We start from the raw sequence: 15,548 nt of genomic DNA, 5'->3' as shown, positions 1-15,548 counted from the left end.
ACTTCTGTCCTTAAACCATCCCTAACAAATAGGTATCTGCTTTTTGCAAAGGTCTCTCCTCTCTAGTGGCACAGTACTTGTCTCACAGTCTGTATAAAATTACTGTTCTTAGTAATTATTATTCTAAGTTCTTCCAGTCTTGATCACAGCCTCTGTTTTATCTAGTTCTTTTATTTATTAATTTATTATTATTTTTTTATTAAGTAAGAGGCAGGGAGGCAGAAAGACAGACTCCAGCATGTGCCCTGACCGGGATCCACAAGGCAAGCCCACTAGGGGGTGATGCTCTGTCCATCTGGGACCACTGCTTGTTTGCTCAGTGTTGGGCAGATAAAATGTATTATGCTCACTTTGTTAAAGAGGCCATTGCCCAGGTGATATTAATGTGTGTTGGGGTGGGCTAAAGGCAGGGAGAATCCTTGTAGCCTGAGGCTTGGCTTTGGGATTAAGCCTTTCCTACCCTTTTTGATGTAGGGCGGTACAATCCAATCATGCCTCAGAGAAGTGACTTTGTATTAGAGACTTCCCTGTTTTGTATATTGGATTAAGAGTTTGGATTGCTACACTATAAAATGGGGACGAAGTGGGAGCTTGGGCTCTTGGTTCCTGAGATTAGAAGAGAGAGCAGAGGAGAGCAGAGAAAGGCCACGTGGAGGAGGCCAGGAGAAGCAGCCAAGATGGCGGAGTGCTGAGTGAGATGCCAGTTTGTGTAGAGTTTGTATCTGGGATAAGGAAAGGAGATGGGGAACAGAGGTGAATAAGTCTGGTGAGCTAGAAACCTTTGATTCTAGGAAACTCGGATAAGTCAGTAGCTTTGTGAGCACTAAATGTGACTGGGTTTTGGAGCCCAGTGTGTATTTTTACTTGCCCGCCGGGTGCAAAGCTAGAATTAAAGACTATGGCCCACCAGTTTTTGGCTCCGCTGTTTCTTTGCCGACTGTCCGAATCCAATGTGAACCTGCATGGGCTGGCCTGCTGTGATGGTGGCCCTGGCCTTGGCTCCTGGCTTTACATTTGGCGTAGTCTGTGGCAGGATTCGATACAGTTCGGTATGGAGCAACCACCACCTTTGAGCGGTGGAGTAGAGGACTGGCTGCTGTTATGGTTCCCCATGGCTGTCCTTTTGGGGACCGTAGGCTGGCTGACTTTTATAGCCATGTGTGAGGAAACTGAGAGCTCTGTGGAAGAGGCTGCCCGGGACCTGCAAACCGAGCAGCGGAAGGAGATGGAGCAAACGCAGGAGAAACCGATGCTGACCCTGGAGCTGGAGGAAATGCTGGAGGAGGAGGCCAACCAGGTGTTCGAGATTTGCCTGGAAATGGAGCAAACGCTGGAGGAGGATTCAGAGGTTCGTGAGTTGCAGATTGCCCTGGATGTTGTGGAGAGCCAGCAGCGGCGGGAGGCCGGGGCTGAGGCTGAAGCTGAGGCCGGGTCCGGAGCTGCAAGGTCTGCAGAGCAGAAGGTGGCAGCGGTCCGGGGATTGAGCCCGGCAACGGGAGCTGGTGTTTTCAGTTCCTCTTTGGAGGATGAGGAGAATCGGACTGGAGTTGCAATCTACAGTCTCCATAAGATGAGAGCCCAGCTGGAAGGAGCACCTACTGCGGCCCTGGTAGGTCTGCGATTTGGGGACATAGGGCAGGACATGCTTTCCGGAGCAGAGATGGAAATGCTGACTGCCATTACCACGTGCCCCTCTTTGGGACAGTGTAAGACCTGCGAGGATGGCAGGAATGGGGGGGGTGGCTGACGCCCCATGTGCGTGGACTGGTTTCCTGGACTACGACCGGGGTGGGCATTGGCTCCTTTGTTGGATGGACTTATGGATTATGGATTTTGGACAATGTGAAATACCCTGATGGGGGTGGGGGGTGGCTTTGCTGGAAGCACTCCCCTACCCCGGGAAGCTTTTCCCGTGGCTAGAAAGAAGACCGAGGACATTTTGCGCTTTGGGCTAAGTGCTCAGAGACTGGTGAAATGTACCTTTGTAATTGTTGAAACTGTATGATTTTGCTGTTGTAATCTGTGTAATGTTCTAATTTCCTTGCACAGGAATGCTGGTGATGTAAATTGTGGGTAGTAAAGTGAGCATAGGGGTGGATTGTTGGGCAGATAAAATGTATTATGCTCACTTTGTTAAAGAGGCCATTGCCCAGGTGATATTAATGTGTGTTGGGGTGGGCTAAAGGCAGGGAGAATCCTTGTAGCCTGGGGCTTGGTTTTGGGATTAAGCCTTTCCTACCCTTTTTGATGTAGGGCGGTACAATCCAATCATGCCTCAGAGAAGTGACTTTGTATTAGAGACTTCCCTGTTTTGTATATTGGATTAAGAGTTTGGATTGCTACACTATAAAATGGGGATGAAGTGGGAGCTTGGGCTCTTGGTTCCTGAGATTAGAAGAGAGAGCAGAGGAGAGCAGAAAAAGGCCACGTGGAGGAGGCCAGGAGAAGCAGCCAAGATGGCGGAGTGCTGAGTGAGATGCCAGTTTGTGTAGAGTTTGTATCTGGGATAAGGAAAGGAGATGGGGAACAGAGGTGAATAAGTCTGGTGAGCTAGACACCTTTGATTCTAGGAAACTCGGATAAGTCAGTAGCTTTGTGAGCACTGAATGTGACTGGGTTTTGGAGCCCAGTGTGTATTTTTACTTGCCCGCCGGGTGCAAAGCTAGAATTAAAGACTATGGCCCACCAGTTTTTGGCTCCGCTGTTTCTTTGCCGACTGTCCGAATCCAATGCGAACCTGCATGAGCCAGGCAGCTCTGATGCTGGCTGTGGCTCCTGGCTTTACACTCAGCAACAGAGGCATTTTAGTGCCTGAGGGGAGGCCATGGAGCCATGTTCACTGCCCGGGCCAACTTCCTCGAACCATTAGAGCATGGCTGTTGAGGTGAAGAGAGAGAAAGAGAGAAGGAGAAGGGGGAAATCTGAAGAAACAGATGGTTGCTTCTCCTGTGTGCCCTGCCCAGGAATTGAACCCGGGACTTCCACACATGTCTTATCCAACCCTAATGTTCATGGCTAATCTTAGTTCATTTTTCCTGTTTTATTTTGTAGTCTATTAAAAACATCATTACTTTACACCAACCTTTGGTTATAGTATAGCATTTTAACATTATTGGGAACATAGGCATACTGGCACACTGACTCTCAGTGTGTGTGTGTGTGTGTGTAGGTAGGTACACAGTATGCAAAGGATATTATATCATACACTCAGCTCAAGACAAGCACTTCAGTGAACAGTGATTTAGAGAGAGATGATTTAGCCTAGATGTTCTATTGAAGCTGTGACTTACTTAAGCTCTAGTCACTTTGGTCAGTCCCTGACCTGCTCCGTCCTTTTCCTCTACTAGAGAATCTGAAGTAAGACCAGCTCAACCAAAGCTTCACTAGATCACTGGGCAGGCAGAAGCTGTGGAGTTTCATGGGGCACATAACAACCAGTGGTTAGAACCATCTCCAGGTAATCTCCCTGGAGACCAGGGGAGCCGGAAGCTTATCTTTTCCCTACCAGGTCCCCTGAGTCCCCAGGACAGTACTTTAGGAGAGAAGCAGGGAGGCAAGTCAATCTGAGACACTGAAAAGACTTTCCCTAGGAGAATACGCAGTGCCTGAGGGGACCATTTAAGTGGTCAGATTAGATAAAGGTTTTTTAAAAGATTTTATCAGATTAGATATTTAATTAAACATTTGCTCCTTTACCCTTGCTGACCAATGGATAAGAATTTAAAGGGAAGATAACATTGGCTAAAAGCCAAATGAGCATACCATTGACAAAGGTACTCTTGAAAGTTAAAAAGATTGTTAAAAATAAACACATTTATAAATATGTATCATACATTTGCGAATAAAATGATTAAATTAAAAATTATACCCAAAATAAAAATCTTTTTTTTTTTCTTTTTCTGAAGCTGGAAACGGGGAGAGACAGTCAGACAGACTCCCGCATGTGCCCGACCGGGATCCACCCGGCACGCCCACCCGGGGCAACGCTCTGCCCACCAGGGGGCGATGCTCTGCCCCCCCCAGGGCGTCACTCTGCCGCAACCAGAGCCACTCCAGCGCCTGGGGCAGAGGCCAAGGAGCCATCCCCAGCGCCCGGGCCATCTTTGCTCCAATGGAGCCTCAACTGCGGGAGGGGAAGAGAGAGACAGAGAGGAAGGAGGGGGGGGGGGTAGAGAAGCAAAATGGGCGCTTCTCCTATGTGCCCTGGCCGGGAATCGAACCTGGGTCCCCCGCATGCCAGGCCAACGCTCTACCACTGAGCCAACCGGCCAGGGCCAAAATAAAAATCTTTATAAAAATAAGCACACACATACATATGTATGCTTTAAAGCAAAGTAAAAATAAACTTTATATTGATGATATGAATATTAAAATGTTACATTAACAGAATCATAACTTTGTTTATAAATTCAGGTACTGCTGTGAATCTGCTCCTTTGCCTCTATGTCTCTAATATACCATGTCACCAGTATTTTTTAGGAAGAATATACATATAATATATATTATAATATCGTTTTATTATTTTTTATAAAATTATTTATAATATTCAAAATTTCTTTTATAATTATTAAATTTGAAATTATCAGTTCCTTAATTAACTGTAAATCATAGTACCTTTAACTATGAAATACTTTCCATATAGGTGCCAGTAAACACCAAGCATTTGTTAAAGAGTAGAAATATATATAAAGTGTAGTTTAGCCCAGGCATGTCATTTTGCCTCCATTCAGTGTCTTTGTCAAAAATTTTATAAGACACAGAACATTAATTGTATCTACTTATGACTCTTCACCAGATATAAATGCTGTAGAAGTTTTAGGCCTTCTTGTAACTCAGCGCCTTTCCATTTTGATGAAGAATATCAATTTGTCCAATTAAAACCAGGAGCTCTTCAAAAGAAGCTTTTCTCAAGTCAAGATTTTCAAAAGGAAATTATCAAATTGTAAGTGAAATCTTGTATAACATTTGCGCTCTCATTATTTAATTTGTCCAGTTCTCTTGCTTTTGTCAGTATACATTTATACATTTCAAAGTTCTCCTTTTTATAAGCTTTCAATTATTGCCATTTACTGGAAGCTTCAAAAGATGATTTTGGGGATGCTTCATTTGTTGAATGATTCAATTAAACATTTTCAACTGATCTTGAATGCAAAGCAACAAATATGTAGAAGACTCATTTTTAAAACTGCTCACAACCATTGTAGGGAACTTTGATTTACAAAGTAGTTCTTGAAAGGCTGAACTGTTCCTAACTTTGACAGAAGGAGAGAAGCAAAGAGAGAAGGCATATTCTGCCATTGTGAAGTTCTGTTTGTTTTCAATATCAACCTCATTATAGAAATATCCTCAGGGAAAAGCAAATCAAAACTACAGTGAGGTACTACTTCATACCCACTAAAATAGCCAGCAGAAAATAAAATCAGATAATAATAAATGTTGGTGAAGATGTGAAAAAATTGGAATGCCCATACTGTTGGTGGGTTTGGAAAATGGTGCAGCCACTTTGGAAAACAGCCAGTGCCTATGGTTAAATGTAAAGGTACCCTATAACCCAGTAATACCACTCTGAGCATATACCCAAGACAAATGAAAACATATGTATCACAAAAATTTGTTCACAATGTTTATAACAGCATTGTTTATTATAGCAAAAAGCTGAAAAAATTCTAGTTTACTTATATTATTAATATGTGTGTGTATAAATTTTGATATAAATTTTGAAAACTGTAGAGTTTCTATTTTAATTGTTAAAACATTGCAACTTTATTGGGAGGAAATTATAAATGACCTGTGCACTTGAATTCCAAATAAATTTTTGCTTTATAAATTCCTTAATCTAATAAGAATTCTATGCTTTTATAAACCACAGTATTGTGCTCCACCAAAATTTGTATTATTCCTAAAAAATAAATAATTTTATCTTTAGTATTTACTTCTTCTTTTTTTGTGTGTGGTATTTTTCTGAATTGAGAAACAGGGAGGCAGAGAGACAGACTCCCGCATGCGCCCAACCAGGATTCACCCCACATGCCTACCAGGAGTTGATGCTCTGCCCATCTGGAGTGTTGCTCCATTGCAACTGGAGCCATTTTATTGCCTGAGGTGGAGGCCATGGAGCCATCCTCAGCACCCAGACCAACTTTGCTCCAATGGAGCCTTGGCTGCAGAAGTGGAAGAGAGAGAAAGAGAGAAAGGAGAGGGAGAAGGGTGGAGAAGCAGATGGGCACTTCTCCTGTGTGCCCTGACTGGGAACCAAACCTGGGACATCCACACACTAGGCTGACACTCTACCACTGAGCCAATTGACCAAGGCAGTGTTAACTTCTTAGTTGAATTAGCACAAGTTTTAGTGTAGATAGAATGAATATTTAAAAGTTTTTCTTTGACTCCATGAATTAGATTTTAAAAAATTAAACTATATTTGAAAATAAATTAATTGGTTTTCTGCTGAAAGCATCTGGTGACCTGGTAAAATATTGGTATTTCACATCTATGGAAAATTCTCTTCCACCATGGAGGCAGCCCATCATCTACATACACTTCCAGGTGCCCTGACCCATGATTACGCCTGGTCTGGTGCGCTGGGCTGTGGGAGGAGCCAATGTGTTCAGCACTTCCCCCACTTCCACCTGACACAGGAAAGAGCCATCTCTGCTCATTCTGCCCACTCTTTTACCTTTTTAATCCATTGACCTGCTCACTGTGCTTGCAAGGAAGGTGCTAGTTACATTATTCACTTCAAGATTTGGTAAGAAGAGAGTGCTGGCATTGGTTTTCTTACTGATTTAACCATGTGTTAAAAAGGGAATTCTATCCATTACATTTACATCTCACACATCTTGAGAAAACCAGTGCAGAAGCTTAAGGTACTGCCCACATTTACCTATACTAGATTATCGTAATACAACTATCAATAATAGTATTTCATTTGTAAACTAAATAATCTAGGACAAAATCTAAACCAGATAGGATGCCAGGACTTGTGTAAACAGTGATTGTTTCAACCCAAGTAGGACATATGGCCATCCCTATGGATGACACTGTAAATGAGCTATGTTTCCTCTGCATGTCAGAATTCTAGTGTGATGTGTAGTTTGCAAACCTCTAAAAATAAAAATTACATACTGGTAAAACTTAAATTGTCAAGCTCCCAGAACTAGACAAGACTACAAAAAAAAAAAAAAAAGTATTAGGGAGAAATCATTGACAAATGGGTAATTAAGAAGTTGAGAACATCAAGAATCTTTATGGATGGGACACAGCAAGGTGGCTTTTCAGCAACAGAAACCTACACGTCCAAGAGATAACAATGTTTCCATATTTCCTAAAAGAGTTTTTTATGCACACACCAACACTTCTCATTTGCCAGAGAAGACAGTTCAAGTAAAGGGACACAGCGGCATAAATAAAGGGCAAGTTTATAGATTCTGAAAGGTTTTTTTTTTTAAATGATATCAAATGCTTTAAAAAAATTGAAAATTTTTTTTAAAAGATGATTTACCAAAAGACTGGAAATAACTTAGTAGGAATGAACTTCAACTTTTAAGTTTTCAAAAAAAGTAGTCATACTTTACTGTTAATAAAGTAAAGCAACTATACATTCTAGAATTCACTTAAATGAGAAAGGTGTTAGAAGAGCAGATGCTAAATTAAGTAATTTCTCCAGTAGAATAAGAGGATGAATTCCAATAAAATATGAAAAGTAATAGAGAAGGCGTGAATAGGTTTCAGAGGTATTAGAAAAGGACAGGTAGAAAGAACACCTCTACCATATACGGAGCTTTGGCAGAAGAGTGACGGTAGAAGAGGTGGGGAGCAGAAGGAATCCTGGGCGGAGGTGTGGTGGGGAGTGGGGGAACAGCTTGTCAGTTGATCTGCAGGACAATTAAGTTGAATTTCACATCATCTGGTTATTAAAGTCTTGATGGATGCCAGATGGGAGAGGGGTGGGGGAATGAGCGAATAGGTGAAGGGGATTAATAAGTATAAACTGCCAGCCACGGGTATGTAGAGCACAGCATAGGAAATAGAGCCAATAGTGTTGCAATAACTGTGTATGGTGCCAGATGGGTCCTAGACTTATCGGGGTGATCACTGCATAAGTTATACAAATGTCTAATCACTACATTGTACACCTGAAACAAATATAGCATTATATGTCAACTATAACTGAGAAATAAAATTTAAAAACATCTTGAAATTCAGAACAAAAATTTAGCACAATTAAGAATTGGCATCAACTGTCCAGAAAAGCCAGTTATACAGAGCATTACTGTTCACCCATTCTTGGAAACTATATTCCGATAAAAGATCCTACAGGGAGGGCCTGCAGCTAGGGACACCCTGTTGTTTGACATTCTTTCAAATGTATTTCCTGTGCCAACTTCTAACAGCACAGCCAAGCAACTTCTTGGAAAAAATTTATATTACTTGTTACCAAATATACTGACAAAGATTCTCACCGACTTGAAGGGATTAATTGCAAAGCTACTCAAGATTTAAAACAACATCGACCACACAAATACTGACTTATTTTTCATTTGCAAAACAGACACAAGCAATTGCAACTGTTCTAGTTGACCACCAGAAACTTTTGGCTCATATATGAAGTTTTCAATAGATAACTTAGTGCTACCAATCCAGTTTCTCATTCAGACATGGCAAACCTGACTTAGTACCCCCGAAGCAACAACTAAAGGCCCTTCCAGTGAGGACGGAAGCTATCACTTATGTCCTAGGATTTATTATATTCACCCAAAATTAACCAGAATGTAGGTGTTTTGTTTCCAAACCGGCAATGTTGCAGGCTGCCTGGTCACTGAATTGAAGAATATGGAGCCCCTGTGACATTGCCTTTGGCTCTAATAAGCATTTATTTTGCTAGTTGCCAGCAAAAATGTCTTAAGGAAGCATCGCTCAGGCCTTAAAGAACTTGAATACCAGAGCTGTTACACGGTGATTTGCTTTTTCTGTGATAGGGTTTCCTAAGAGAAAAAGCCAGGGTTGAGGCTGGACACTGAGTTCATGCAGAGAGGCCCTTAAAAGCCTGGAGAGAGGATTCTGCAGCACCCTGCAGATAATGAGGGCTTTTAGGAAAGACCCGTTATTACAGAGGTGGCTGGCATCTAAACTCTGGCCATGTTACTAGGGAACGAGCTACTCGATTGGAAGAATGTGAGCTTTCAGAGAGCATGAGCTGCTGTGCCAAAGGTAGGCCACGGTCGGGATGCTTCCAGGGGAACCATGATGGGTCTGCTGGGCACAGAACTTGACAGTGCCCGAAACACCTTTGTTTGCCAGAGGAGGTGGTTGGGGCAGTGCTGCCATCTCCCTACGAGAACTTTATGAAACCTAAGAGCTGTTCAAGCAGCATTTGATACCCAAGTGCAAGTTTTATGGCTATTCATTGTTGTTCTCTTTATGATGCAGGAAGTTTAAAATCTCTACCTTTCAGAAAGCAGGGGACACTGAAGCAGGGAAGCACGCAGGACCAAGAAGATGCTCCAGGATAAGTCAGCCATAGCCGGAAGGACGGGGTCCAGAGGCTCAGAGATTGCCTTGTCTGTATCAGAGCTCTCCAATATTTTTACCTCTTTGGCCTGGTAAAAACCATGCAGAATGGACTCTCTCATTTCTGTCTTGTTCCCTTCAGTCTCAGGTACTGACAGTAAGATTTGATATAGCTTAATTGTCCTTGATGACAATTTAGTTTGGAAAACACTGAGATCTGTCACTGGGAGAGTTTGGAGGGTCTGGAGGCAACTCCAGGACCCCCATCCCCTCCTTGTCCTGGGAAGGGAGAGGGGAGGCCATAAGAGACCAGAAGTCTTCAACTTGGGGAAGGCATGCCCCAACTGTACGTGCAAACTTCCCAAATGGTGTTTAGCTGTGCATAGTTTAAAGGAGTCAGTGCCTAGGGCCTTGATTCTATAATGTAAGTGTCCTGAGAAAGTACCTGTGGCCATTTGGCTATTCTGGTCCTCGGTTCCCTCACGCTCTTCCACAGTTGTGGTCTCGGAACTATGCAAGGACATGCATTTGTCCCAGCCACCAGAATCTTACCTTGGTGCACTGCCCTGGGGGGAGCACCCTTCAGGCCACTAAACATGCAAAAGTTTTATTTTCCTGCTCCTTCTCGGGATAAGGTAGCTAGTTTCTGACTTTTTGCTTCCAAAATAATTGGAGTACCTAACTGATTCATTAGCTGTATTACTTTAAAAATATTTTTTGACACTAGATCACTCTGTAGTTTTTAAACATTTAGCTCAGCCATTTTATCTGTAATTTCATTCCTCCCTATACTTGTCTTTTCTCTTTCTCTTTTCCTCCTTGGTACTTATTACTATATATATTTACTTTAAAAACCTTATTTGTTGTCTGACTCCCTCGATACAATTTAAGCTTTATGACATAAGTTTTTTTTATTTTTTTCTGATTTTTCCTCTGCCTGGTACAACATAGACTCTTAAAAGTTATTGGGGAAAGAAGGAATTCGAATAATTGAGTGACACTGCTATAACCAATTTATTCTCATTTTCATATTATTTTTCTGTGAACAAGGTTTCTATGAATACAACATTAGGGCCAAATATTGAAAGTACCTTAATTAGCCTACCTCATCCTAGCAAATAACTAATATTTATCCATGGATACATGAACTAATTGAAACAAATCTATTTCATTAAAAGGTGCTCTTTCCACAATTAATTCATTTTCTGTTTAAGTTTTTCTTTGGATGGGGTTATAATTACAATTATTGGCTATCAACATGTTTGAGCAAACGTGAATGTATCACATGTATTGAATAATGAATATATTTATGTTTGCTCAGTCATCATGTTGATAGTCAATAACTGTACAGTTGCCTCCTGAGCAACATGAGTATAAACTGCGTGAGTCACCTTATATGCTGATTTTTAAAAATATATACTGTAAATGTATTTTCCTTCTGGTTTATTTTATTTCATTTTATGTTAGAGGAGGGGGGACAGACAGACTCCTGCATGCACTCTGACCAGGATCCACCCAGCAATCCCCTGTCTGGGGCCGATGTTGGAGCCAACTGAGTTATCTTCAGCACCTGAACCAATGCTTGGACCAACCGAGCCACTGGCTGTGAGAGAGGAAGAGACAGAGATGACGAGGAGACAAAGAAGCAGATGGTCGCTTCTCCTATGTGCCCTGACCGGGATGGAACCTCAGATGTCCACATACTGGGCACACGCTCTATCCACTGAGCAAACTGGCCAGGGCCCCTTCTGATTTTCTTAATATTTTCTTTCCTCTAGCTTATTTTATTGTAAGAATACTGTATATAATACATGTAACATGCAAAATATATGTTAATTGACTGTTCATGTAAGGCTTATGGTCAATAGTAGGCTACTAGTAATTAAGTACTTGGAGAGTCAAAGTTATATGCAGTAAAAAGAATAAAGCACTTTTTTTTTATGACCCGCACTAGATAATATCTAAAACTTTGTTAGAAAGATAATGACAGGAGTGATAACATGGGAAGACAGAAGTGCTAATTAGTATCTTGAGGAAAGAGTGAACTGGGTTTGGATCAGCTGAATGAAGGTATCATCAAATCTGTTCTCAATAGTCAGCATCTGAGCCTCAACCTACCTACTCTCCGGGGTCCTTGGGTCTCAGATCTCCCTTTCCAAGGCTGTCTGCAGACAATGCTACCACCCAAACAAACAGAAAACATAAAACCACCTCCGAGTTAAATCTAAAATTTGAACCAGATACTCTGGCTTATTAGCCCTGCTCCGGCCCCCAGGCTTCTCCATGTCCAGACACCGAGGAAGTCACAATTCTGGAAAAGACGCCGCCGCATTCACTGACACTCACTACCTCTCAGGTCCTTAGTCACTGCTCCCCACAGCATCACCCACATGACCATCCCCAAAGTCCCCAGAACCTCCCCTCTCTCACCTGGCAGGCCCCTTCCTGTGGCGCCCGTGCAGACCTTGGCCCACCTAATGCTGAACTTCTCAACACTCCCGGCAGCTACAGAGGCCCAGCTCACTGGCAGGACAGAGCAGTCCCATTTTGGTGCCCTCACTCCCAACCCCCCTCTGGGCTGTCGCTAGAAACGCTGTTGGAACAGTTCCAGCCTTGGAGGTGGCTCTGTGACGTAACTGATCATGCCCACCTCTGTATTAGTAGCTCAGTACAGCAAGAAGAAATTGGAATCACAATTATTTCGGAAGCAAAAAATCAGAACATAGCTACCTTTTTGTGAGTGGGCATAGAAAATTAAAACTGCCCTATTGTTTAGTGCCCTGGAGGCTAAGCCCCCCACCCAGGGTAGTGCACCAAGGTAAGACCCTGGTGGCTGAGATAAATGGTTTGGACATGTCTTATTCTCGTTGTGAGACAAGAACACTGCACTGAGTAAGTTTTTAGAGGCCAGAGCCTATCCAAGGTCAACGTGGAGCGGTTGTAGTCTTTTTAAGCTTTTGGGTAAAAGACATATGACAGCACCCGTGAGCCATTACTGAGGAGCACTGTGGTGGGCCGCCATACTGGAAGAACAGTTCCCTGGGGCAGAAGACACCCAGAACTAATGCCATGAGGAGCCTTTGGAGGGCCACCCAAGTTGGAGAAGTCCTGAGAGGTTAGAGGCAGCTGTCAGACTGAGGCCAGAACACAGAAAGAAAGACTTGGAGTATTGGTGAGATTTGGGGATGGGCCAAGAAGGGGTGGGATGAGAATAAAACATTATATGCAGATTTTATAGGATTAGTGCCCCAAACCCTGCTTTGTTTAAGAGCCAACACTCATTATAAACCCATCCAAAGAAAAACTTTAACCCTAAAAATCTGGTCACAAGAAAAAATTAAATTTTTATTCATAAAACTAAATAAAAACTAAACAAATATTTGCAAGTCTTCTAAATTGAATATAACAAACTATGTTGGGAAAGTCTGTATCTATGGCCATACTACCCTGAATGCTCTGGATCTCGCCTGACTTTGCAAGCAAAGCAGGGTGGGGCCTCGTTAGCACTTGGATAGGAGACAAAATATATATTATAGTTAGAGATATTAAAGATGTCTTAAGCAAATGGAAGAATATAAAACATTACTGAATTGTGAAACTCAATACTGTATTATAAAGATATAATTTGACAGGTGGATCAATTAATTTACAGATGCAAAGCAATGGCCATAAAAATTTCAGCAGTTTAATCAAAATGCTGATTTTAAAATGTACATGAAAGGCAAAGATTCAAAATTAGTTAAGACAGTCTTGAAGAAAAATAAACCACGAGAGTTCCTAGTTCAAGATTTAAGATTAATAACTGGATTATACAAATTAAGAACCTTTACTTATTAAAAGGTAACATTAAGAATAAAATTCTAATTTATAAATAATTTCTTATTGCAGAAATGTATGACAGACTAAAAAAACTTTAAAGAATAAACATATTATTACATTAGAAAAGAAGTTTATAGGTGTAGTGTAATGGTGGTATCAGTTAAAAAATATTGAATGATGTAAAGTTTCAACTGCTCATTAATGCTTAAGTGCTTTTTAAATGGGTGATTATGAGTTTTAAATTACTATGGCATTTAGATTCCATGGGATGCATTCAAATGAGGAATACCTGTTTTATTATTAAATATTATAGTGATTTTGTCAGGTGTCAATTTATCTACATTGGAATTATATTTCCCGAATGCCCCTCTATATGGTTCTGCATTAGGGCTGGTACAGGAGACGTTTGTGTGATATGGAAGACACGTGAAGCAGAGTGCTTGTGCTCAGGAAGTTGTCCCGGGTCCCATGCCCCACCTTGAGCAAGGGGAGCTGAGAGACAAGAACAAGACATGCTTGACAGCTAAGACTACTACAGTGGACCCACTCTGCTGCTAAGTGGATGCCAGCAGGAGAGATGGGAGGAGATGTGGATGCCCAGCCCTGCCCCTCATGGCCCACACCAGTACATCAACCTTGACCTCGGAATCAGTGCCGGGAAGAGGATAGTCCTTGGTGAACTAGACAACCGACAACGTGGCTGAGAAATCCCTGAGATGGCCACGTTTTCCTGGAAGTGACACTATGAGGAAGAGATGCTGAGTCTGGTTTTACCAAAATAAGGGAAGTTACCTTTTTGGTTTTTTATAATCATATCCATGGCGTTGGTTTTCTATCTTAATCTCTTATATTTTACTGAGCTAGATTTTAATAATGTTGAATTCTTCAAGTTTCATTGTATGGCCATACAGAATTTTGCAGTTATTAAAATTAAATGTGTGTGCGCGCGATGGGGGTGGGAAAGGTTAGTTTTTTTCCACCATTCTGCGGTATTTGAATTATATCCTGAGATTCTATTATTCTAATAATAATATTTGCGATTGAGTGTTCTGTGCTAAAACAAGATAATTGATTTGGATGAAGCAAAATCATTGGGTGTATTACATATGACTCCCTATATCCATTTAAATTTTAGTGGGTTAGCCCATTATTCTACATTGTGCAAAGTAATTTATATTCTCACTCAATATTTAAATATGAATGTTCTGGTTTTAATCTAGTGATTGAGCAATGTCTCTTTCTTTACCTATTTAGGAATAAGTTAGTTATTCTTGTTGGAAAGAAAGGCACAACAGTATGTTGGAAAGCATGTTGGACTTTGGTACCTGACAAAGCTGGATTACACATTAGTTCTTCCAGTTTATGTGAGCTGGGAAAAATCTCAGGGTCCTGTTTTATAAAATGAGGACAATGACAGCCTCCTCACAGGGTGTCATAGCCCTATATGAGATCATGACCTTGGAGTGCTGGGACACAAAAGCCTGTAGCAAATAGCAGGCTGTTATTGACATCATTGGCATATTTATCTTATTCTGATGACACATTCCCACGAACTATTGATTTTCAAATTTTCAAAAACTTTGTTTAACTGAGGATAACAATGATTTGCCAAAATTCCAACATTCTCTTCCCCCTAGATCCCAGAAGACTGTTTGTCCTTGAGGAACCTGTATTGAATTTATGTCTAGTTTGATTTTCTCATATTTGGAAAGAGAGGCTACTTTGGAGGAGGAGAAATTGATTAGTGTGCCACATTGTCAAGCCTGAGGTTTCATCTATGAGCACAAGAAAGAAAATAACACTCAGTGGAAGCAGAATTTGTGGAGTTAAATGTCAAGTAGAAGAGATTCTCCCTCTTTCCAGGGGGTGGTGTTGAGTGGTCTGTGAGTTTGGGTTCGGGGCAAATGACACACATAGTGCACACACAACCCGCTTGAGTGCACACACACTTGCCTGAGTGCACACGTGACACTCTCATCACCATCTGTTTAGCTTTGACCAGCATCAGTTTTATTCTCTACTCCTTTCCCCCACAATAGCACAGACACTGAGGGAGATCTCTCGTTTTCTTGTTCTTTCAAGTCACTCCATAGGATTCTTTGTGCACTTCCCCCCTAATGTTCTCAGTGCTATTCCTTTAAATGCAATGATATGGCTATTCTAGTTATTCTATAAGAGTCCCATGGGCTGTCTTTAGTATTTTGCCTTTGATTCTTGTG

General features: G+C 41.6%; 1 protein-coding gene across 2 annotated transcripts in view; it reads right to left on the bottom strand.

The window, feature by feature from the left end:
• NKAIN3 (sodium/potassium transporting ATPase interacting 3) overlaps positions 1 to 15,548 on the bottom strand; it is a 636,992-nt gene that overhangs the window by 13,190 nt on the left and 608,254 nt on the right. The window lies entirely within an intron of this gene.

Source organism: Saccopteryx bilineata, chromosome 3 (assembly GCF_036850765.1).
Source record: "Saccopteryx bilineata isolate mSacBil1 chromosome 3, mSacBil1_pri_phased_curated, whole genome shotgun sequence".
Classification (NCBI taxonomy): Eukaryota; Metazoa; Chordata; class Mammalia; order Chiroptera; family Emballonuridae; genus Saccopteryx; species Saccopteryx bilineata.
This window is presented reverse-complemented; position numbering and strand designations above follow the sequence as displayed.